Below are 24,498 nucleotides of genomic sequence, written 5' to 3'. Positions count from 1 at the left end.
AGTGTAGAGAGAATGGGTTTCTCAGATCCCTTACATCCAGGAGAAGAGGTGTCAGGAGAGCACAAAAACTTGGGTACTGGACGAACCACGAAAAAGGGAGATTTCTGACGGACAGAACAACAGTACCTATCTCATGGTTTTATTAACTGTTAAATGGGGAGTCTTAGAGCAGATATTCTAGGTGTTCTAGGCCAAGAAGTGCTCTTTTCCTAATCATCTTGGGGTGCATGTGAGAAGGATTCCTAGGAAGGATACACCTAGGCTCACCTTAAACATTGTGACCTTCCGTCTCTACTGTACACAGAATAACGTTTAAAATTCTCAGGGACTAAAAAAGAAAATCTAAGTACTGTATTACTTTATTTTCATAGTGAGTAGGGAAGATTTCAATCAATCCCAGTCTACTGGCTTTTAGAAACAATAAACTGACACTTTCTTTTAAGAGTCCCCACAATCTAAGTACTTTTGTGATGTATTTGTTATTGCCTTGCCAGGCTTTTGATCATATTTGTCCTTGCAGCCTTTTACCCTAATGCTTCTAATTTCTTTATTATTTTGCAACTGTGATTTGTTTTATACATAATTAAACACTTTGCATTCGCACGCAGTCTGCCTCATTTCCAACGCAGAGGAAATGGCTTGTGTACATTTTAGGAGGCTATGATCTTACAACACTCCAGGAAACAGGATCCTTGGATTCATTATTCACCAGCTGAGGACAGTCTTTAGACAGAGTGAAGGAAAGGCATAATTCTCTGCAATAAAAGGAAAGATGAACTCAAGGGACTGTATCAGCTTAACTGTTGAGGACAGTTAGTTTGAGAGACAAAGACTGTGGCAATCCTCTCTGGGCATTTTAAACCCACAAATTTAGGTAATAAACTCGACGACTGCGGATTGAACTATGCCATTATCTCAACAGGGGATGTTTCATGATGCACTTAACAGCAAGTGTGAAAATCTGGTTGAAAGGTACCACTTACTAAGCCCATCGCAAGTGATGCAGAGAAGGCCCCCCCCCAGGCAAGATGAGGCTGGAAATGAATCCCCCAAATCAAGGAGCCACTCCAGGCAGCAGACGTCCCTGGACCTGAAGGACATCAGGACCCCCGGTGTCAGAAGAAGGGGACAGAGTGGAACCGGAGTTGATGCAGGAGCTCAGGCTTACCTGGCAGTCTCCCTAACACACAGCAGGTCTCACGGTGATGAATTTTGCTCAGGAAAAGGCAACCTAAGTAAGAAAATAAAATATCAAAGGTTTATAATTAGTGACATGGTATGTACCAGTTTTCAGAGGAGTTACAGACGGCGCTTCCAAACGGGTTGTTGGTTAAGGAGCCTCAGGGCTGTGCACTTGGGTGTGACCTTCCCTGTTGTCTACAAGGTGATCTGATCATGAGCAGATTCCTCCCTCCACTTAGATAGCCGTCAGCTATCAATACGGATCTTTGGCAATACTCTTCAGAATAATGGGCTCAACTATTTTTTTTATGTCTCTCTATATCTGTCCTATTTTATTTTTTAGCTAAAAAATAAGCCCTTTAATGAAAAACAAACAATACGAACATTTCCCACTAAACTGTATTATTAGTGCCATTAAGTGATCTTTGCTGCTTCCAAGTACAATAGATTTTTTACCTTTCTAGGAGCAAGCTGAAAGATAATAATAGCTTCACTTTATTTTCTTAAAAATTGTATTGAAATATAGTTGATCTACAGTGTTGTGTTAGTTTAAGGTGTACAGCAAAGTGATTGCGTTTTATACATATATTTATCTATCTATCTATATATTCTTTTAAAAATTCTTTTCCATTACAGGTTATTTATAAGATATTGAGTATAGTTCCCTGTGAATAATAACATCACTTTAGAAGAGCTGAAGCTGATACTACTGATAAGTATTAGGTGAAATTATTACACATAAACTTTTGAAACAGAGAAAATAGAGTACATTAAAGCCATAGTTTTAGTGTAAGAATCACAAAGCTAATCATTATTGTGAACTGTTTCTAAGACAGTTTCAGAAGAATTTTCCATGTCAGAATGCTGTTAGCTTGTGTTTTCTTTCCACACGTGGATTGTAAATTGATAAATATGATGTCGGCACTTTGTAGATTCATTAACTCCTATTAACCTGAGTGGCCACTCTACAGTAGCCGGAAGCATGCAGCAGATGGCACTAAGAACATTTAGCAAAGCAGAGGTCTTCCCGAAATTGCTCTTCAGGGTCACAGAATTGCCTGAAAAGTAACATACACTAACTAACGGAACAGAGCCCTTCCCGAGAAAGTTACACACTAGATCTGCAAGTTCCAGACACTGTCTTCTCCGTTCAGAAGAAAGTACAGGATTCAAAATAAACACAGAAGTAATGCCATATGGACCCCCTTCATGAATCAGAATATTGTGATACTTTCTGACATGCGAGCTCTCATAGCCATTACTTTTCATTGTCAGATGAAACACATTCGTTTTCACTTTGTAAACGTAAAATACAATGTGTGTAATTTTTATATTCCAATAAAAAGGATGATTCATACAATAGATGGCAAAGCAGTATCTCTTGTCCATGATTTCATTTTGTTCCTTCCTTCTCTGATTTCCTCCGAAGCAGTGCTGTGGAATTTTTTTTTGTCACAGTTAGGCGCTTATTCTCTCCCTCGTGCTTTTCTTTAGCAAACTGATATTTGTTGAAGAATTGGATTAAGTTATGATATCTTTAGATGCCCGATAATGCACAACTAAACCGTAGATTAAAACTGAACTAAGCTAATGTCTTCAATGGAAAATAAAAATCAAGCAAGTTTCTGAGTCAGTGTTTTGCTTTTTAAAACAACCTCTATTATAGAGTAATTTCTTTTGTATCCACAGTGCAAATTACATTATTTTTTTTTGTCCACAAGTAACTTTTATATAAACTTTTTTTACATCAATAGCACATATGTATACCAAAATCATAAGGTGCAATGGGTTTTGAAATGTATTTATTATACAATGGGAAGAAAATCACTTTTTAGTCCTTCTCTTTCAGTAATTGAAACTTCATTTTAAGAAAATCAACTCTTCAGGGGTATGGATAGACAAAGCTGTTCATTTTGGTGAACCTACATCGTGCAGTGACATTCTGTCTCTATGGATGACCTGTGGTCATGGTACTTGGTTATTCCCCTTGGCTTCTGTCATCCATACCTTCTAAAACTAGCAGTAATGAAACCTTTTTGTGCTTTTTGGCTGCTGATTGAAAATTTTAATCAAATTAGTTTTACATATAATACAGATGAAAATAAATATGACACCTTCTGTAAAGGAAAGATGGGAAGTAGTTCTTGTCTCATTTCTTTGTGGAGAAATTATTCCCTACAGGATGATTGTATAGATGGAGGAAGGAAATCATTGGTTGATCAGGTTGTAGTTCCCTGAGAGCGCCATTTATCAGACTATAGCAAAAACGGAATTTAATACTCATCATTTCTTGAAGGTTCTCTATCTTTAAGTGTTACCGAACTCAGGTCTGGCTGCTCACTGCTCGAAAATCAATACCCAAGAGAGAGGCAAATGTTGGTAGAACGGAATGTTGCTTTTAATCAGAATGCTGGCAATCTGGGGAGAAGGTGGACTCATGTCTCAAGACCACCTCTGAAGATTCTGCTCAGCTATGAATGTTTTTAAAGGGAAAAAAGGGGAAGTAATCTCAGTTAATCATGGAGTTGGGGGGTCAGAGTTGTCGCCATCTACCACTGTGTGCAGGCTTGTGTGCAGGCTTGTCGATTCCTCGTGATCTTTCTTTAGATGCTATCTCGATCACACAGTTTGTTCCCAAGATTACTGAACAGGAAGCTAAGGAAGAGATCTGGTCACCTGTTAATTACTTATTCTTCATTTCTACTTCTTTGATCTACTGGAAGAACCAACAGGTTAGGCAAGGTATTGTGTGATCAAAAGATTTGAAAGGTGTGCTAGGGCAGGAGATGAGTAGAGCATGCGGGTGCCTGGTTAAAGTTAGTGCCAAGACAAGGGAGCCTCCTGCAGAGAGCTCTTTCCTGCCCAAAAGCTTCTTACATAACAGCAGGTTTAATAGTTTCTGCCAGCCCTAACGTGCATATGTTTATCAGGAGACCACCTGCTTTTGAAGGAATATAATACGTCCTGTTTCCAGCAGTGTCTGTTAAAAGAAGAAATGAACCTATAGCTTAGCAATCTCCTCTGTAGACATGGTTGCGGACGTTTGTCAGGATGAAAGAAGGTACTGTTTGTTCACTCAGGGTCTTTCAATAGACTATTTCTTCTTTGCGCCAAAGGTTATAATTGTCTAGTACAGAATTTTCCAAATCCCGTTCCATAGAACACTAGTTCTATGTGTTCTATGGAAAAATATTAACAATACCTTTCCTTTCAGATGTATTTTTTTCCTTGGAACACCCCAGGACACAGGGCCTCTCATACAGTAGGCATTCAGTTTTTTTTCCTTTCACTTTTATTGAGGTATAATTGACATGCTGTCAATATTCACTGTGTAAGTTCAAGATGTACAGCATAATGATTTGACTTACATACATCATGAAATGATTATCGCAGTACGTTTAGTGAACATCTATCATCTCACATAGATACAAAATTAAAGAAATAGGAAAAAAAACCATTTTTCTTGTGATGAGAGCTCTTAGGATTTACTATCCTAACAACTTTCATATATAACATACAGCAGTGTTAATTATATTTATTTTGTTGTACATTACATTTCTAGTACTTATTTATCTTATAACTGGAAGTTTGTACCTTTTGACCACCTTCATCCAATTCCCCCACCTCCACTCTCTGCCTCTGGGGCAGACAAATCTGATCTCTTTTTCTATGAGTTTGCTTGTTTCTTTGCTTTTGAAGTCTAATTGACCTACAGCACTATGTTAGTTATTGGTACAGCACAGTGATATTTGATATTTGATATTTCTATAACATTTCAAAATGATCGCCAAGAGAAGTCTAGTTACAATATGTCACCATACAATGACAGTACGTAGTTATTGACTATATTCCCCACACTGTACATGGCTATCTATTTCTCTCTCTATATATCTATCTATGATTATTTTAAGTTGCTGATCTCTAAGTTTGAATGGATTTTAATAACCCTGCATTTCTACTCCCCTACCCCACATTTACTGTTTTGGACATCATATTTTACATCTTTGTGTTTTTATATTCCTTAACTACATATTATGGATATAGATGATTTTACCACTTTTGTCTTCTAACCTCCCTACTAGCTTTATATGCAGTTGACTTACTACCTTTACTGTATATTTGCCTTTACCAATGAGATTTTTACTTTTGTAATTTTCATGTTTCTAGTTGTGAACTTTTCTTTTTCACTTAGATAAGTTCCTTTAGCATTTGTTGTAAAGCTGATTTGGTGGTGCTGAACTCTTTTAGATTTTGCTTGTCTGTAAAACTTTTGATCTCTCCATCTAATCTGAATGAGAGCCTTGCTGGATAGAGTATTCTTGGTTGTAGGTTTTTCCTTTCATCACTTTAAATATCGATATATCATGCCACTCCCTTCTGGCCTACAGGGTTTCTGCTGAAAATTCAGTTGATAACCTTATGGAAGTTCCCTTTGTACATACTGTGTTACTTTTCACTTGCTGCTTTTAATATTCTCTCTTTATTGTTAATTTTTGCCATGTTATTTATAATATGTCTTGGTGTGATCCTCTTTGGGTTGCTCCTGTTCGGGATTCTCTGTGCTTCCTGGACTTAGGTGACTGTTTCCTCTTCCAGGTTAGGGAAGTTTTCAGCTGTTATGTCTTCAAATATGTTCTCTGCCCCTTTCTCTCTCTCTTTTCTCCTTCTGGGACCCCTATAATGTGAATATTAGTGTGCTTGATGTTGTCCCAGACGTGTCTTAAACAGTCCTCATTTTTTTTTTCATTCTTTTTTCTTTTTTCTGTTCTGCAGTAGTGATTTCCACTATTCTGTCTTCCAGCTCACTGATTTGTTCCTCAGTATCATTTAGTTTACTGTTGATTCTTTCTAGTGCATTTTTCATTTCAGTTATTGTATTCTTCATCTCTGCTTGGTTTTTTTTTTATATTTTCTAACTCTTTGTGGAAGACTTATAACTTCTCACTCTATTCCTCCATTCTTCTCCCAAGTCCTTTGAACATCTTTATGATCATTACTTTGAACTCTCTGTTGAGTAGATCCACTTCACTTAGTTCTTCTGGGGTTTTGTCTTATTCTTTAGTTTTGAACATATTCCTCTGTGGTCTAATTTTTATTTCTATGTATCTGGTAGTTTGGTTACCTTGGTGAAGTGGCCTTATGTAGAAGACATCCTGTATGTCCCAGCAGTGCACTCCCCTCTGGTCACCAGAGCTGTATGCTCCAGGGGTGCCCCCTATGTGAGCTGTGTGGGTCCTTCTGTGTGGTGGGCTGACTATGTGGGTGGTCCGGTAGGTGTGCCTGTCCCCCAGTCCAGTTGGTTGCCAGGCCCTGCCTTGTGAGGAGGCTGCTGGCCACTGGTGCGTGGGGCCGGGTCATGCAGATGCTAGCTGTGGGAAACCAGGGGGTCCCAGGACTAGTGCTGGCCCACTGGTGGGCAGAGCCAGTTTCTGGAGTGGGTGGTTTGTGGGCTGGGGGTCATGGATCTAATGTCAGCCTGCTGGTGGATTGGGCCAGTTCCCGACATGTCTGGCTGCCAGGTGTGGGGTGTACCAAAGCTAGTGTTGGTCCACTGGTGGGCAGGGCTGGGGCCCAGGCATTCCTGTGGCTGGTGCCACCCTGCTGGTCAGTGGGCTGGGTCCTGGTATGGCAAGCTGCAGGACTGCAGTCTTCCTGGGGCTGGTGTTAGCTGCATTTTTTTAAATGTTAGAGAAAGTTTTAAATATTTAGATATTTGTTTTATCATTATTCTGGAATCTAACTCTAAGAAAAATTCACAAGAGTATTAAGAAGTCAAAAAGAAAGCGCCTGACACAGGCCGTTGGACCACTGTGTTAAACAGAGGCAGAATCCACATATTCCTGGTGCTGAAAGACCAACCTTGACCTTCTGCTTGTGCGGCACCTTCCGGTCTTGGACTTTTACCACATGATGGTGACATTTTCAGCGCTGAAGGCATATGAAATGCTCACAGATTAATGAGTTCCTGTTGGGGTTCTGATAATACATCATAATTTAAAAATAGTTTTGGGATCAAATACGTGTGAGATATGCAGCTCTAGAGAGCAATTTTACAGTTATCAATGGTCCATGAATAACAAAATCTGCACATTATTTAGAGGAAGAGAAACATGAACAAAAAATGTTCACATCTTATATGATAAGTAGCAATTTTGTATACATATAATAAAGTCATTATTTTCAATTTTGCCACGGTTGTTTTGATAATGTTTCCAATTCTTAAGTACTAGTCTACAGAGAATAAGTGGTATTGTTACTTAAAGATTTTTTTGAATTAATAAACTTCGTGTTTTAGTCCAGTTTTAGGGTAAAGCAAAATGAACAGAAAGTACATAGAGTTCCCTTATACCCTCTGCCCCCACTGTCAACATCCTGAACCACAGTGGTACCCTTGTCACAATTGATGAACCTACACTGGCACCTCATTATCACCCAAAGTTTATAGTATATATTAGATTCACTCTTGGTGGTGTGCATTCTATGGGTTTTGACAAACGTATAATGACATGTATCCACTGTCATACAGAATTGTTTCACTGCCTAAAATTCCTCTGTACTCTACCTGTTCATTCCTCTTTCCCCCCATTAATCCCTCCACAACCACTAATCCTTTTGCTGTCTCCATCGTTTTGCCTTTTCCAGAATGTTATAAAGTTAGAATCCTACAGAATGTAGTCTTTTCAGATTGATTTCTTTCACTTAATATATGCATTGAGGTTTCCCCTGTGTCTTTTCTTGGTTTGATAACTCATTACTTTTTAGTGCTAAGTAATATTTCATTGTCTAGATGTACCACAGTTTATTTATCCAGTCACTTACTGAAAAATGTCTTGTGTGGTTTTTTTTTGGTTTGAATTTTAATGAAGTTTAACTTACCAGTTTCTTCCCTCATGGATTGTGTGTTTGGTGTTCTATCTGTAAAAGCTCATTGCCATACTCAAGGTCACCTCAATTTTCTTTTATATTATCTTCTAGGAGTTTTAAAATTGTACATTTTAAATTTAGATTTATTATCCATTTTGAGTTAATTTTTGTGAAAGATGTAAGGTCTTTATTTATGGTAGTCTATATTTTTTAGTCTACTATATTTATGGTAGTCTACTTCTGGGCTTTACATTCTGTTCCATTGATCTGTTTGTCTATTCTTTTGCTAATGATCTTTGCAACTTTATAGTAAATCTTCAAGTTGGGTAGTGTCAGTTCTCTGATTCGTCTCCTTCAGTACTGAGTTGGCAATTGTTTGTCTTTGACTCTCCATATAACCTTTAGAATCAGTTTGTCAATATCTAGAAAATAACTTGCTGGAATTTTGACTGGGATTCTGGTGCATCTACAGATCAAGATGGTAAGAACTGACATCTTGACAACATTCGCTTTCTATCCCTGAACATGGACTATCTCTCCATTTATTTAGTTCTTCCTGGACTTCTTTCTTCTAAGCCTTGTAGTTTGCCTCACATAGATCTTGTATATATTAGAAATATACCTCGGTATTTTTTTGAGTGCTAATATAAATAGCAATGTGTTTTTAATTTCAAATTCCACTTGTTCATTACTGGTAGATAGGAAAGTGATTGACTTTTGTATATTCACTTTGTATCTCGCCACCTTGCTATAATTGCTTATTAGTTCCATGATTTTGTTGTTGTCATTGATTCTTTCAGATGTTCTACATGGATGGTTATACCATCTGCATTTTTTAAAAAACGGTTTTATTTCTTCCTTCCCAATCCATGTACTTGTTATTTCCTTTTCTTGTCTTACTATATTATCTAGGACTTTCAGTATGATGTTGAAAAGCAGTGGTGAGACAGGACATCCTTTCTATGTTCCTGACCTTAGTGAGGAAGCTTTGGGTTTCTCGCCATAAGTATAATGTTAGCTGTAGGTTTTTGTAGATATTCTTTATCAAGTGGAGGAGGTTCCTCCCTATTCCTAATTTGCTGAGACTTTTTATCATGGGTGGGTGTTGGATTTTGTCAAATGTTTTTTTCTGCATCTATTAATATGACAATGTAATTTTTCTTCTTTAGCCTGTTGACGTTACATGTTACATTAGCTGATTTTTGAATGTTGAACCAGCCTTGCATACCTGGAATAAATCTCACTTTTTTGTGGTGTATCATTTTTTTAATACATTGTTGGATTTGATTTTCGAATATTTTGTTAAAGTTTTTACATCTATGTTCATGAGAGAGATTTGTCTGTAGTTTTCTTTCCTTGCAATGTCTTTGTCTGGTTTTGGTATTAGTGTAATGCTGGTTTTACGAAATGAGTTAAGAAGTATTCCCTCTGCTTCTGTCTTCTGGAAGAGATTGTAGAAAATTGGTATAATTTCTTCCTGAAATGTTTGGTAGAATTCAGCAGTAGCATTCAACCCTTCTTGGCCTGGTGCGTTCTGTTTCAGAAGATTATTAATTATTGATCCAATTTCTTTAATAGGTATATTCAGGTTGTCTGTTTCTTCTTGTGTGTTTTAGCAGATCATGTCATTCAAGGAATTGGTCCATTTCATCTAGGTTATAAAATTTGTGGGCATAGAGTTGGTCATAGCATCTCTTTGTTATCTTTTTAAAGCCCAGGGTATCTGTAGTGCTGTTCCCTCTTTCACGTCTGATATAAATGATTTCTGTCTTCTTTTTTCTCAGTCTGGCTATAGGCTTATTTTATTGCTCTTTCCAAAGAACTAGCTTTTTTGTTGTTCATTTTATGTAATGATTTCTTTGTTTTCAATTTCATTGATTTCTGCACTTTTTTTTTTTTGTTTTGCTTAATTTGGATTTAATTTCTTCTTCTTTTTCTAGTTTCCTAAGGTGGAACCTTAGATTATTGATTTTAGGTCTTTCTTTTTTTCTATTGCATGTATTCAATGCTATAAATTTCCCTCTGAAGGAAGTGCTTCACTTCATCTAACAAATTTGGTAAGTTGACTTTTACTTTCATCTTGTTCAAGATATTTTTAAATTTCTCTTGATATTTCTCCTTTGAACCATGTGTTATTTTTAAGTATGTTTTTTAATCTCTAAGTATTTGGGGATTCTCCAGCTATCTTTCTGTTATTGATTTCTAGCTTAATTTACTGTGGTCTGAAATGTTGTAGAATTTCATTCTTTTAAGTGTGTAAGGTGTGATTTATGGCCCAGAATGTGGTCTATCTTGATAAATATTCTATGTGAGCTTGAGAAGAATGTGTATTCTGCTGTTGGATGAAGTCGTCTATAGATGTCTGTACTATCTGATTGCTTGATAGTTCTGTTAACTATGTTATTTCTGATTTTATGCCTCCTGAATCCATCCATTTCTGAGAGAGGAGTGTTAAAAGTCTCCAACTGTAACAGTGGATTCGTCTATCTCCTTGCAGTTTTACCTCATGTAGTTTGATGCTTTGTTGTTAAGTGCATATAAACAAAGGATTGTTACGTTTTCTTGAAGTATTCACTCTTTATCATTATGTAATGCTCTCTTTATCCTTGATGACTTTCCCTGTTATGAAGTCTGCTCTGCCTGAAATTAATATGGATACTCTCACTTTCTTTTGATTACTGTTTACATGGTATATCTTTCTCTATCTCTTTCCTTTTAATTTATATGTGCCTTTATACTTAAATTTGGTTTCTTGTAGACAACATATTGTTGAGTTTTATTTTTTTATTCACTCTGACAATTTCTGCCTTTTAATTGTTGTATTTAGATCACTGACTTTTAAAGTGATTATTGATACCCTTGGATTAATGTCTACCATATTTGTTACTGTTTTCTATTCATTGTTCTTGTTCTCGTAAAGATTTTTTAAGTTGCCAAAATAGCACTTTTAATATAAAGCTATACTTTTTGAAATGTTGTTGAAGGCATTATGTTATAAGCTAGTTTGGAATATAGCTTCATAGTTGAATTTAGATACCATGGAAATACTTAGAATTAATTATTCTAAAATTTCCAAAGTCAGTCTTTGTTTTCAAGAAGAAAAACTAGACTGATAAGCATGTAATTTCCTGCAATAAATTTGAAAGAAATCACAGGTTGATGAATTGCAGGTAAGGATATTTTCTCGGAAATGGGTATAAATTTCCACTCTAAATATTTCAACTGATTTACTTGTTTTTAACAGGAGCCTTGGTTAGGTACTTCTAAATACAGTAAAATTTATGATAATTTTCAGAAATTTTATTTCTGTTAAAATGTATTTAAACATTCTTGTACTTGGAAGTCATTAGTCTTCAGAATGACAAATGATACATTTTGCTCCACCTCTATTATGTCATAGTAGAATACATTTTGGTAAAAATTCAGTTTTTATTTTAATCTGGAATGTGCTTTGTAGGTTCATTTAAAGTTTTGTATAAAAGTTGTAGTTGGATAAGATGTAGAAATCAGTGGCTCCCCTAACTTCTCCTTTTTCAACTATTTACCTGCTCTATTAGTATGATTATGTTGCTTTTGTATTGGTAAGAGGCTGCATTTGAGAGTAGAGTGATCTTTCCTCTCTAAACCTGAAGAGATGACATATACCTTTCCTGAAATAGCTATTTGATTTGCTTAATTGTATTTTATTTTCTTAACATTTCCCCCCAAATCCCATTTATGTAAACAAAGTGTTTATTAGATTGAGTGGCAAGGTCACCAATAAATTTTTAAAAACAAGTTTTACAAAAGATAAAGTTTGTTATATTTTTTACACACCCAGCAAGTGTGAATTAATACTCAACTTGCTATCACTAATGGCAGTGACCTCACGTCATTATTCAGTTTTCATATTTCTTACATTTTAGAAATATAAGCTGAGTTTTGAATTAACTTTTATCTGTGTCTTGAGAATTTTATAAATAGAACAAAGAACATATTGTCATTATCGTTGAAGTCTTAAGTAGTTAATTATATTTAAAGAATAAAGATACCTTTATCTTATTTTTTAAGAGGAAAATATAAGAACGCAAAGGATTAAAAGACCATTTCCTGATATTTTACATTCTGCTGTGCATAATCTTTGAACAACAAAATATCAAGAACAGATATGAGTCCTAAAAGAACACTCCTAAGCTGCTGCTTCAAATAGCTTCAAATATGATGCTCTCGGGGGCTCCCAAATGCCTGGTCACTTTTCATGGTGGCATTTATGGTAGAAAATCTCACAGAACGTCTGACTGTGCTTTTCCATCCCCAGTGGCTTTTCAAATGCCAAATGACATTGCTGGCCAGAATGATTCTCAGTATTTGTTTTCCCAAAGTGTGCACTTTAAAGCTGTTTTTCACACTCTTGAGTTCAATAAGGACAAGTAGCCACGGTCTCTGCCCTCAAGGAGCTTCCGTGTATCAAGGGAGACAGACGGACAACCAACCAAACACAGTCAAGTTAAATACCCTGCTCTTAGTGGGAACACAGGGGAGGAAGCTAGTAGTTCTTCTGAAAGGATTAGAAAACCTTTTACAGATGAGGTCCTTGACCATGGAATTCATTCCACAGAAACTATGTCAGAAAGAAATGGGAAAAAATTAAGAAAGCCAACTCACAAAAATCTGCAAGCTTGCAAGATGGTATAATTGGTCATTAGAAATAAATCAAGAAAGATGCTTGGCACGGGAAGAAAGGGAGCTACAACTCAGGACATTCAGGTAGAAGGACTCATTTCTACTCTCCCTTTCTAATGAGTACAAAAATCATCAAAGAACATAAAAATGCTTGTACTCTAGCAGCCATTTGAGTATTTATTAAGTGCAAGCATGGTGATATTTCCTTTGCACGAGACATCCCATTTGGTCTGTCAACAGCTCTTACAGTTAGGCATTACTGTTTCCATTTTATAATTGGAAAACCATTAAGATTAGTAAAGTTGGGTAAACTTCCTGAGGTCACCTGGTTAGTATGTGCTATGAAAGGGATCCATGACGTCTGATTCCAAAGTTCATCCATGCTCTTAGCCACTGCAGCACGCTGTGCCCCTTGTACAAGGGATGTGCTGGAAAGAACATCAAGACACCTGGACCTACCTGGTTTGGTTCCTGACTTCCAGAAGGAGGCACTCAGGGAGGGGCTTAGCATGGAAGCTCGGTCTCTCTCTGCAGAGACCTAGCTCCAGAGTGCTTACTCTGCTGGTGTTTTTTTAATTGATGGAGACCACCAGATACCTCTTTTCCCTCAGTGAAAACTAAGATGTTAGCAATCCCTGAAATTCAGTTTCATAATCCAGGAGCATCTCACTCCTTTAACTTAGAGCTATAGGATAGTCTTTTTTTTTGTTTTTTAAATGGTGACTTTTATTTATTTATTTATGTATCTATTGGCTGCATTTGGTCTTAGTTGTGGCATGCGGGCTTCTCTCTAGTTGTGGCGTGTGGGCTCCAGGGCGCATGGGCTCTGTAGTTTGCTGTACGTGGCTCGGTAGTTGTGGTGCCCGGGCTTAGTTGCCCCCCCGCATGTGGGATCCTAGTTCCCCAACCAGGGATTGAACCAGCATCTCCTGCATTGAAAGGTGGACTCTTTACCACTGGATCACCAGGGAAGTCCCTAGAATTGTCTTCCGACTTCCCATTTTCTTGGCATGTGACTACAAAATCCTAACCTACACACATAGAAACCAACACTCCTGGTCTCTACCCTTAAGATCCCACTGATTAAGTTATTTTCTTGTTTTTAATTTTTGGAGTCTCTATCAAACTAAGAATTCTCCACTGTTAATAACTGAGAATTGCCCTGCTGGGGAAATGTGAGATGGGGGATGGAGGTCAGAAACTGTTGATTTTGGCTGAATGTTCCTGCTGGATAACAAAGAGAACTTGTGCTGGCAGCCAGGGCGTTTCTGTCTCAATCTGCATGTCTGTGGTCCACAGGCTGCAGGAAAAAGTGTCTGGCTGACTCCCTGATGGTCAGCGCAGATTTTTTGTCATGGAAGGCCACGTGGGCATCGGTCAAATGCCTGACTCCTGGGACTGACCAAAGCTACTCTTTAATAGGTAAATCCTATTCCTCCCTAAAACTATTACTCAGAAATACACCAGCCAGTCACATTTCTCATGAGGCTTTTTATTTTACAGAGTAGGTCTTAGTTCCATGTTGGAAGGAAAGTGAAATCCATCCTTAATTCACCTATTTCATACCCAACTGAATATCGTGAGTGGTATCTGGAAACTGCTTGACTTTTTCTTCCTCTCAATTATCTATAAAAAAGATTAGTATTAAAAAAGACAATAGGTTCCAATTCTTGATTCACATTTTCCTATGAAAATTAGACTATAAACGATCTTATCTAAAGTTTTCAGTTTAGAGATACGCTTGAAGTGAGAAATGAAAAATTACAATATCCGGAAGATCTCTGTGTTCATGGGCAAGTTTCAGCAAGTCTTATGTGGAGCACAGAGAAAATGATGCTTTTTATGTTAAACTCATGAAGCAAAAAGGGAGACTCGATGGAATGCTCTTGTGTCCAGTATTCACAGTGTGCATATTAGCTGAGAGCAAAAGGAAATTATGACAGAAATTGATTTAAAGATGTAATACTGGGGACATTAATTTAATTTGACAAAGTTAATCTGTTCAGCAGTGCAATGACTACATATGCAAACCTCCTAATTGGATTTTTGTCTTTATAGCACTTGCACTTTATTACAAATGAAATGGAGCATTGCCCAGATAATTATCACTTAACTTGGAGCAAGCACCTCTGAACTCGTAACTCATATAAATTTGGACTTTGACTCTTGAACCAGAGGCTCAATGTATGTACCTTTAAGTTATTACTCTATCGTAACTCTTGTAAAATAAAGGATGGGATGCTATAATATTCTTCTGTTCTCATGTATTAGAGATAAAAAAAATATAAAATGGGCACTATAGTAATAGGCATTATAAATTATAAAAAACTTCATTAAAGAAAATAGCTTAACTGTTATCGCTAGTATTGCCAGTATCATAACTGTTCAGGATAATGCTATACAATTTTAAAATAACCAGTAATAAAGTGATGTCTTCAGAGTATTATTACCTTACAGGGTAAAATGAATGAACATTACTTTATCAAACACTGAGACATAGAACTAACAATTTGTCTTTATTGAGGCAGCGTGTTTTAACAAAAGTGATCTCAGAAATGAGTAAAAACAGAAAAATACATCAACTATATATAATTAAGTAACTAGGAGACAAATTATATTTCTTTACTTAAATATCTGAAGTGAAAAAAAGGATGAAAACCTGAGTATACTTGTTCTAGCCAGCAGTACAAAGAGTCAGGATAAAGAAATCTGAGAAATAGGAAATCAACATGAGTCTGAACAGTTTCTCCTTTGGCCTGAGCCCTGGTACCTGGAAATAGGCAAACACTCGACAGAATACACTTCTCTTGATTTCTGTTCCCTTAACATTCTATTAAAATGCTATTCTTGGTAAGCTTTCCTCACTATCAGCAGAACAATGCCCTCTGATCTAAAGAGGTGTGCTTGGAAGGCATGATGGGTTTACCTCCCCCTCGGAGCTGAGGAGTGAGTGCCCACCTGTCCCCTGCACAAGGCATACAACAGGCCCCGCACGACATGAGAGACCCCAGGCCCCTGGGCTGTAACCCCCACGAGGTCCAGCATCCTGGGTCTGCAGTGAAGCAGGCGGAGACGTTTGGAACACGCAGCTGGACGTATGGAACTGAGGCCTGGGACACAGACTGTCTGGAGACAGGAAGAATGAGTCTGCTTTTCTTGGGGGGTAGCTGATAATGTCGGGGGTGGGGCTGGCGAGCTAGCTCTGCAGGGTGCAAAGGCGTCCAATGAGAAAGGTAGAGGGTCAAGACGGGACCCTGGGAAACACCAAGGGGGAAAAAGGGATGAGCCACAGAAGGAAATCCACTGGGACGGCAGGACAGGTAGAGAGCATGCTTTACAAAACGGGGAAGAGGTCTAGTTTCAAGCACGATGCTCCGATCACAGTGTCAAATGATGCAGGAAGATGAGCATTAAAAGGACTGTGGATGTGTCAGGTAGGAGTTAACGGGTGACCTTAGCAGGTGCAGTCTGGGTGGACCGCGAGTGTGGAGGCCGGATTCCCACTCTCTGAGGTGAGTTAGAGCGGGCACGTGGTGAAAAGCCGGCTTTGTCTCTGCTGACATCGATTTCTGCTGTTATTTCCACCGCAGAGAAGGCGGGAGGAGAAACAGATTAGCTCAGAGACACAGTTCTCAGCACTGCAGTCACCTTCAGAAGGGTTTCTTTAAAATTTTTTAATAGTAATTAAGCCCAAACCAGTTAAATCTGAACCTCTGGGGATGGGACCTAGATATTGATATTTTAAATAGCACTCCAGGTGATTTTAACGTTCAGCTAAAATTGACAACCAATGGACTCATTAATAAGAATATGGGTTCTAGAATCAGCATTAGTTTAAATGTCAGCCTCACTAAATGTGGGAACTTCAGTTTCCTTAGAGAAGTGGGAATAGCAATAGTACCTTCCTCATTGGAGTATAAGAAGGGTGCAGTGGCATGCGGTACTATTACTGGCTGTTGTTGTATCATTAACACACACAGCTGACCTCGCTGGTTCCTCTGGCCCTCTGGGACAGCTCTCTCTCTCTCCACGGTATTTACATCATCTCGTGTAGCGCAGCCCAGCTGCAGAGCACTTGAGTACAAGAACAGCTGCGGAGGGTGGCACGGCATCTTCTTCCCGACTCTGAAGTCTCTGCTGCTGTGGCTGGAACCGGCCAGGGAGCTGGAATGTTGGGTGTCCTTCTGGGGGCCAGGCCAGGACCTGGACTACTTCTGTGACCTCCTGTAGAACCCAGTCCAGAGCAGATGTGCGCTTGTCTAAGCGATGGAGTGACTGACCAATGCGCAAAATATAGGTTCTTCTCTTTACGCGAGAGACAGAGAGAGAGAGAGAAAGTACAGCCCTTGGCGACCACATAATAACCAAGACGCGAGGAGAGGCAGGCTGTCCCATTCTGCGCACATCACCTACGCAGCAACCCTGCTCCTGCTTACGCCTGGTCATTGGCTCTTGCCCCAGCGTCAGCTGGGTCAAAGGCTTTTTGCTTTGTTCTTGTTCTTGCTGGAGTTTTACATATGCATCTTGGGCCTTTTGTCTCCAGCGCCAATCATAGAAATGTATGATTCCCTCAGAGAACTTGATAGGATCTCAAGCCACTGTTCATTTTCTATCCCGCATTAAAGTCACCTGTGGTCACACCGTATGTGCTGGGAGACCATAAATACTATATTCTTTGCCATGGCAGCGGGTGGATAGGCATTTGGAAACGTTCACCGGATGATGATGGTACCTGCACAGCCCCTGGTTTCTTTCCTGGCTTCCTACTCTTGGGTACCATTACCTTGGCTGCCATTGTCAAAGCAAAACTTGTCCTGGAGCAAGTGAAACAGGCAAGGAAGATTTTATTCAAGGCTATTTCAGTGTGGCGGAGAGACTCAGTCTGAACAAATTTCTGCTGAAACAAAAGGCAGGAGGTTTTTTTTCTTTTTTAAAAAAAATGTTTATTTAGACTGAGATATTTGGCACTCATTTTCTCTTTTTTTTGTTGAAATAGTCGATTTACAATGTTGTATTAGTTTCTGGTGTACAGCAAAGTCATTCAGTTATACATATATATGTATATATATATCCCTATCCACTGTTTCTCTGATTCTTTTCCTTTATAGGTTATTACAAATTATTGAGTATAGTTCTCTCTGCTATACAGTAGGTCCTTGTTGGTTATCTATTTTATATAAAGTAGTGTGTATATGTTAATCCCAAGCTCCTAATTTATCCCCCCGCCCCTTATCCCCTGGTAACATTGTTTTTTTTCTACATCTGTGACTCTACTTCTGTTTTGTAAATAAGTTCATTTGTATCTTTTTTTTTTTTTTTTTTAGATTCCACATATAAGTGATATCATAGGAGTGTTTTTAAGTGCCAGGTGAGCTGGTGGAAAAGCACTGGAAGATGTTACGGGGGAGATTGAGTAACGGGGTGTGTGTAACATTGAGTTATTCCTGAGTTTGCAAGTGTTCGTCTCTGTGACTAAGACATCTGCGTTTGCTAATTGGTGCCCATCAAGTCAGGCTCCTATTCTCCCACAGAGACTGGGAAATCAGTCAGGGCTCTTTCCTAATGAGTACATTTCAAAGGGGTGGCCCCCAGGTCCTTTACTACCTACATTCTGAGGTAGTAAACCTGGAGAGAGGTTGGGAGGAGATTTACATCTCAAAGGGGCAGAGAAAGAATTTAGGACTACAAGTTTTCTAAAATAAATGCTCAGAAAAGTAGGTCAAGGTCTAGAGTCAGGAAGACAAGTGCTCTAAAGTTCCAAGCTGAGGGGAACGTGAAGGCTGTCTTGGTCACCGTGTTTGAATTTTCTTTGGTTTAATATTTTTCTTAACATCAGTTCCTCTAGACTCTCTTGATTCTGGTTTTAGTTCTGCCTTTATACTATGGTTTAAGTCAAATTTTTATTGTACTAATACATTTTTTAAAATCTTTGAAAAATTGTATTAATTGGGAAAAATACATAAATTTAAAATCACACACACACAGTCTTTAGATTTGGAAGCAATCTTAAAATTAATCTTGTAACTAACTGATTGACTCCATGTTGCATCTGTTTCTTTGACTTTAGCCTTTGCTCTTTGTTGCTTTTGTTATTATAATCACACCTAATGCCCTGCCTCAGGGAACCCTGCCGCCTGTGTATGGCTTCAAGAAAGAAGAAATTAACACATCCCCTCCCCAGATAATTCCAGGTGATTATTTGCAAGACTGAAGGCCCTTTTACTTTACTTCCTCATCTCCTCCCCCCTCTCTGTGGAATGGGGGGAGGAGATAAAAGAAACTGACATCCAAACCCCGATAAGATGGTGTATCGGAGACACTAGTCTGCTGTCTTCTCTGTCTTCTGGCTCTCCGAATAAAGTCGTATTCCTTGCGTCAACACCTCATCTCCGATTCATTGGCCTGTCCTGTGGTGAGCGGATGGAGCTTGGACTCAGTAACAATCTAACATAATCCCACATGAGATATTTGAGTCTCCTTGATAGCATTCTGCTCCAGTTTAATTATCTCTAGGGAAGATAAGTATCAGATAATTCCTCCTTTCTTTGGCCATGTCCTCACCCTCAAAGATAAAAATGTGCAAATGTAACTTTCACTCACATGAGAGTCCCTGTAGTAAATATACACATGGTTGAACTTTGGCCTTCCCTTCCCGTGTCTTCTCTTCTTTGGTTTGGACAGCCACTGTTCTGTTTACGAGGTTGGTTCAAGGCAGCTCATTACCTTGGTGGTTTTTTTCAACATTAAGATGCAGCACTCAGCAATGAATGCAAAATTTCCGAATGACCCATTCAGAGTAGGAAACGATCACCCCATGGACACTTTAATTCCATTAATGGAGACAGAGATCAAAATCATTTTTGGTAACTTTTCACATGTACTTTCTTACTACATACTTAAATCGTAAGTGTTGGACTTTACGTAGACTCTAATTGAGTATATTGTGTTGGATTTGGTCCACCATTGTGGCTTGTCAAGACCATTGGAATACTGGTTGTATCCTACATTTTCTTAGCTAGTTTTTCCATTTTCATGTACTCTGCTACACTGATGAAGGTTACCTCTGCTTCATCAGCAGAGTCTGAGAAGAGCCATTGCCCAGCACTTAACAGTGAGCCTGCGCTCAGAGGACTTGGGCATTCAAGGAGGTACACATTCGCATCTTCCTTCCCGATCTTGCTTCCTAAGACACCTAATGTGCTCTTGCTTCCTGAGGCACCTAATGTGCTCTTCAACAAGTCTTTATTACTTTCTGATTATTCTCATAAACTTAGTTTTTAAAAGGCAAAAGATTTAAAAACAATTATAGTAGATTCTTTATTTCAGTTTGTTCTTCAACTCCCTCGTGGCATTTCTGGGCATTTATTCCTACCAAAACACATAGCTGGAATAGTATTTAAGAAAACCGATGCGACCTATCTGAAAAGCTTATAGTTTCTCTGGGAAAAAAATTGCAAGAATTATTCTTGGAAAAAACCAAAACTGTCATTTTTTACACTCACGAACAACCAAGAGACAGAAGGGCCGGGTGTCCTTTGCTTGATTTATTTGTCAGAGTGATGTCTTCTCTGCTTTCAACTCAGTTAGGAAAACATTTCAAGGCATGAGCCTTCTTTAATCCCTCACATAATTAGTGTTCAAACATGAATTTTCATAACTGGGGTGTTTCTGAATTGGCATTCTATGGATTTATTTGGCAGCAGAACAAAATTTTGGGATGATTTTTGAAATTTTTTATTAGGTAACATTCTCTGCATATGAAGACGTGTAGCATATAAAGTATGATGCTAGTAGTACAACGAATATGCACCGCTCAGTTTAGGAACAAGAACATTCACCAAGGTCACTGTGGTTTTCCTTAGTGACCTTCCACTGCCTTCCTTTTTGGGAGGCAATTTTCATCCTGAATTTTATGTTGAGCATCTCTTTCCTTTAAAGAATATTATTACCACATATGTAAGTATCCCTAAATAATAGATTAATTATGCTTGTTTGTATATTTTCATTTTCAAAAAATGAGGTAAACATCAGAAAAGCTTAGATACCCACGGTGGCCAAAATGGAGATTTCCACGGCAAATTCCTTTAAGCAAATGAGCCAACTGCACCCTGGACGGTCTGCTTCTGTTTGGACCCACCATCTGTTAAGAAGAAGCTTCTGAAGACTACCTATGGACCATGTATCCTATACTCCCCATTTGCCAAAGTACTTCTTTACTTTTGCTGTTTGAAAAGCTACATGCAGTATATGCAATAATTTTGCTGGTGTTAATAGCATATTAGAAAATAAAAACATATTAAATTCAAATTTTGACATAACAATGACTTTGACCATTCTACCTGAAGGAATAGTCAAGTGCTTTCACAAGTGAAATAATTATGCTGTTTAATTTATAACATGATTAAGTTGACTATAAGTATAAGTGCTAAATTTCAGGTATTGAGACTGTGGTTAGTTGAGGGTCTGTCATCTGGATCTTGTAAAGCCCTGTGGTCCTTTTTACACGGTCTTTATTCTCCTTGATCACCTATTGGCTGCTCACGTATTTATTGGTTCACCTCCCTCCCACTTGAATTTTGCCCTCTCTCAACCTCTGTCTTTCCTTAACCCACACTTGTTTGGCATCTGTCTTCACATCATGTCATGTCTGTCTCTACAAGTCTCTCACTCTTGCTTTGTCCAAGATGCAGAATGAATTTAAATTCTGAGTGACTGGAGTGCAGATTGAAACCTTCTGAAGGGACTCTGGCCAGATCTAAAATAAGTTGTTGATCACAGGGAGAGAGATGCAAAAACTTCAAGGATAGGGTGGCAGATATGAAGATAGACAAGGAGAAAGTGAGATGTGGAGAGGGATGGGGGTAAAAATTTAGTACAAGATGAAAAATAGAAAGAAAATTAATTTTAAAGGAAATCTACACTAACAATTTTCATTGTTCTGGACAATTAAAACTCAAGTTTAGTTTTCTTATTTTATCATGGGCTGTTTGCTGGGGCTTCCTCATAAATAAGGCCACCAGATTGTTTCAATAGAGCTTGCATCTAGCTTGTAATACAATTAATTGGTGATTCTCAATGTATTATCCTTCTGCAATCTATGCACTCAAGGCACCCCTTTAAGTAGACAATAAATTCTTTTTGACAGGATGAGACTCTGGCACTAGGCACTTAGCCAAAATTAATCTCTTGGATATTAAATAAACATCCAGGAAAGGTGATCCCTGAGGCAGTGAAGAATAAAGCAAAGGGATGGGTGGGAGATCTGTCACTGAAATCTCACTGTTGGCTGCCAGGACTCCCACCCTCTTACACTGAACTGAATTCTACGTGGTTTTTCAGGCGCAGCTTTGAGTCCTTTTTTAAATTTTATTTTTTAAAATGCATTCATATTTATTTATTTATTTATTTTTTTAATTAATAGCTACTTTATTTATTTATTTATTTATTCAGCTGTGTTGGGTCTTTGTTTCGTGCGAGGGCTTTCTCTAGTTGCGGCAAGTGGGGGCCACTCTTCATCACGGTGCGCGGGCCTCTCGCTATTGCGGCCCCTCCCGTTGCGGGGCACAGGCTCCAGACGCACAGGCTCAGTAGTTGTGGCTCACGGGCCCAGTTGCTCCGTGGCATGTGGGATCTTCCCAGACCAGGGCTCGAACCCGTGTCCCCTGCATTAGCAGGCAGATTCTCAACCACTGCGCCACCAGGGAAGCCCCCTTTATTTATTTTTTATTGGCGTATAGTTGATTTACAATGTTGTGTTAGTTTCTGCTGTACAGCAAAGTGAATCAGTTGTACATATACATATATCCACTCTTTTTTAGATTCTTTTCCCATATAGGTCATTAGAGAGTATTGAGTAGAATTCCCTGTAACTAAGAACTAAGTAGATTCTTACTTAGTTATCTATTTTACATACAGTAGTGTGTTTATGTCAATCCCAATCTTCCCATTTATCCCTCCCCTGCTTTACCCGCTGGTAACCATATGTTTGTTTTCTACATCTGTGACTCTATTTCTGCTTTGCAGATAAGTGCATTGACAGATGAATGGATAAAGATGAGGTAGTACATATATACAGTGGAATATTACTCAGCCATAGAAAAGAACTAAATAATGCCATTTGCAGCAACATGGATGGACCTAGAGATTATCATATTAAGTGAAGTAAGTCAGACAGAGAAAGACAAATACCATATGATATTGCTTATATGTGGAATCTAAAAAAAAAGAGTACAAATGAAATTGTTTACAAAGCTTTGAGTTCCTTTATGCAGGAAGCACATTAGAGCCAAGAAGTAACACGGGGCTGTGACAGGTCTGATCCCAGGGGGAAGCTTCCATGTCATTGATTTTCTTGGGAATCTTAGGAGAACTAGGACTCCCAGAAAAATATACAGTTTACACTTCTGCGACGAAAAGGCATTTTCAAGTGTGGCTATCATTGGTCTCTACTCTGGTTCACTGGGATGGAGAGTAGCTGCCCTGGTCCTGGGGTCCTGGAAGATCTCCCGACACAGAGCCGTGAATCTTCTGAATAGGAGGAAAATTGATGGCCAGAGGAAGCCGCCAAAGCTGGTGTTTCTCCAATTTTCGTGTGCTTACGACTCCCCTGGGGATCTTGGTAAAATGCAGATTCCAGAGCTACTGATAAATTGAGTCGGGGGGTGGGAGGGCACCAAGAAGCTGCCTTTCCAGCAAATTCCCAGGTGTCACTGCTCTATTATTTTGCGGGCTAGACTTCGAATGGAACGGCCCTAAGAAGTCCCTGTACCACGACTAATGCCATCAGGAAACCAGAACGGCTTCAATGAATATTCACAACCAAAGAACAGGCCTCTGGAAGGCTGCCCACAGGCTGGAGAGGGACCAAGGGCACCCCTGTCCAGCCAGTAAGATCAGCAAAATTGACTCTGGAATTCAATGTGGTCGATGACAGAGCAGATCACCTTTCCAGCCAGGAACCAGCATCCTGAGCAAATAGATGAGCGATGTTTGTGACCCCGAATGGGAAGCCCCAAGCACAGAACCTGGGTGACACCAATGGCAATGAATGAGGGCCACCCTGGCTGTGCCAGCCGTGGTGAGTGACCCGCTATTTGTCCGGGCATGCAGAGAACCCAGCAGGGCAGAGAAGTGACCAAGACCCCGGCCTCTGGTGGGGCAGCCTGGGTGCAGGACCTGCCCTGTCATGTCTTAGCTGCGTCCCTTAGGAAGTTCCTTAGCCTTTCGGGCCCTCATTATTTTCCATATGTAACTAGAGATATTAAAGTGCCTTCTTCCCCGGGTTGTTGTGAGACACATAAAAACACTTATCAACGTGCCTGGCACTTAAAAATGCTCAATAAAGATTACTTATTATGCTTCTCCAGCAAGATAAATTTTGCCTTTGATGATATCTAGTGACTTTATCAGAATAAAGACTTTCTTATACACCTTATTGTGACAAATGCAAAATATTCACACAGGAGCTGACTTTTTTTTTTTTTTTTGAGTTCACTTGATCGGAGTATATAAATTACAGTAAGTCCCCTACATACGAATGAGTTCTGTTCCCAGAGCACATTCATAAGTCCAATTTGTTCGTAAGTCCAACAAAGTTAGCCTAAGTACCAAACTAGCACAATCGGCTAGATAGTACTGTACTATAATAGGTTTATAATGCTTTTCACATAAGTAATACATAAAAAAACAAACAAAAAATAAAGAAAACATTTTTAATCTTACAGTACCTTGAAAGGTACAGTAGTACCATACAACAGCTGGCACACAGGCGCTGGCACCGAGTGAACAGGC

At 38.8% G+C, this 24,498-nt stretch overlaps 1 long non-coding RNA gene across 1 annotated transcript in view; it reads left to right on the top strand.

The window, feature by feature from the left end:
* The window catches only part of LOC309634736, a 39,304-nt gene extending 16,873 nt beyond the window's left edge, over positions 1 to 22,431 (top strand). The window contains exon 2 of the long non-coding RNA XR_014248388.1: positions 923 to 22,431. This is a non-coding gene — a long non-coding RNA (uncharacterized lncRNA). The remainder of the gene's footprint in view (positions 1 to 922) is intronic.
* The last annotated feature ends 2,067 nt before the right edge of the window (positions 22,432 to 24,498 follow it).

The sequence above is a fragment of the Balaenoptera borealis genome, assembly GCF_965194805.1.
Source record: "Balaenoptera borealis genome assembly, chromosome: 9".
Lineage (NCBI taxonomy): Eukaryota > Metazoa > Chordata > Mammalia > Artiodactyla > Balaenopteridae > Balaenoptera > Balaenoptera borealis.
The sequence above is the reverse complement of the archived record's forward strand: the minus strand, read 5'-3'. Positions and strand labels throughout refer to the sequence as shown.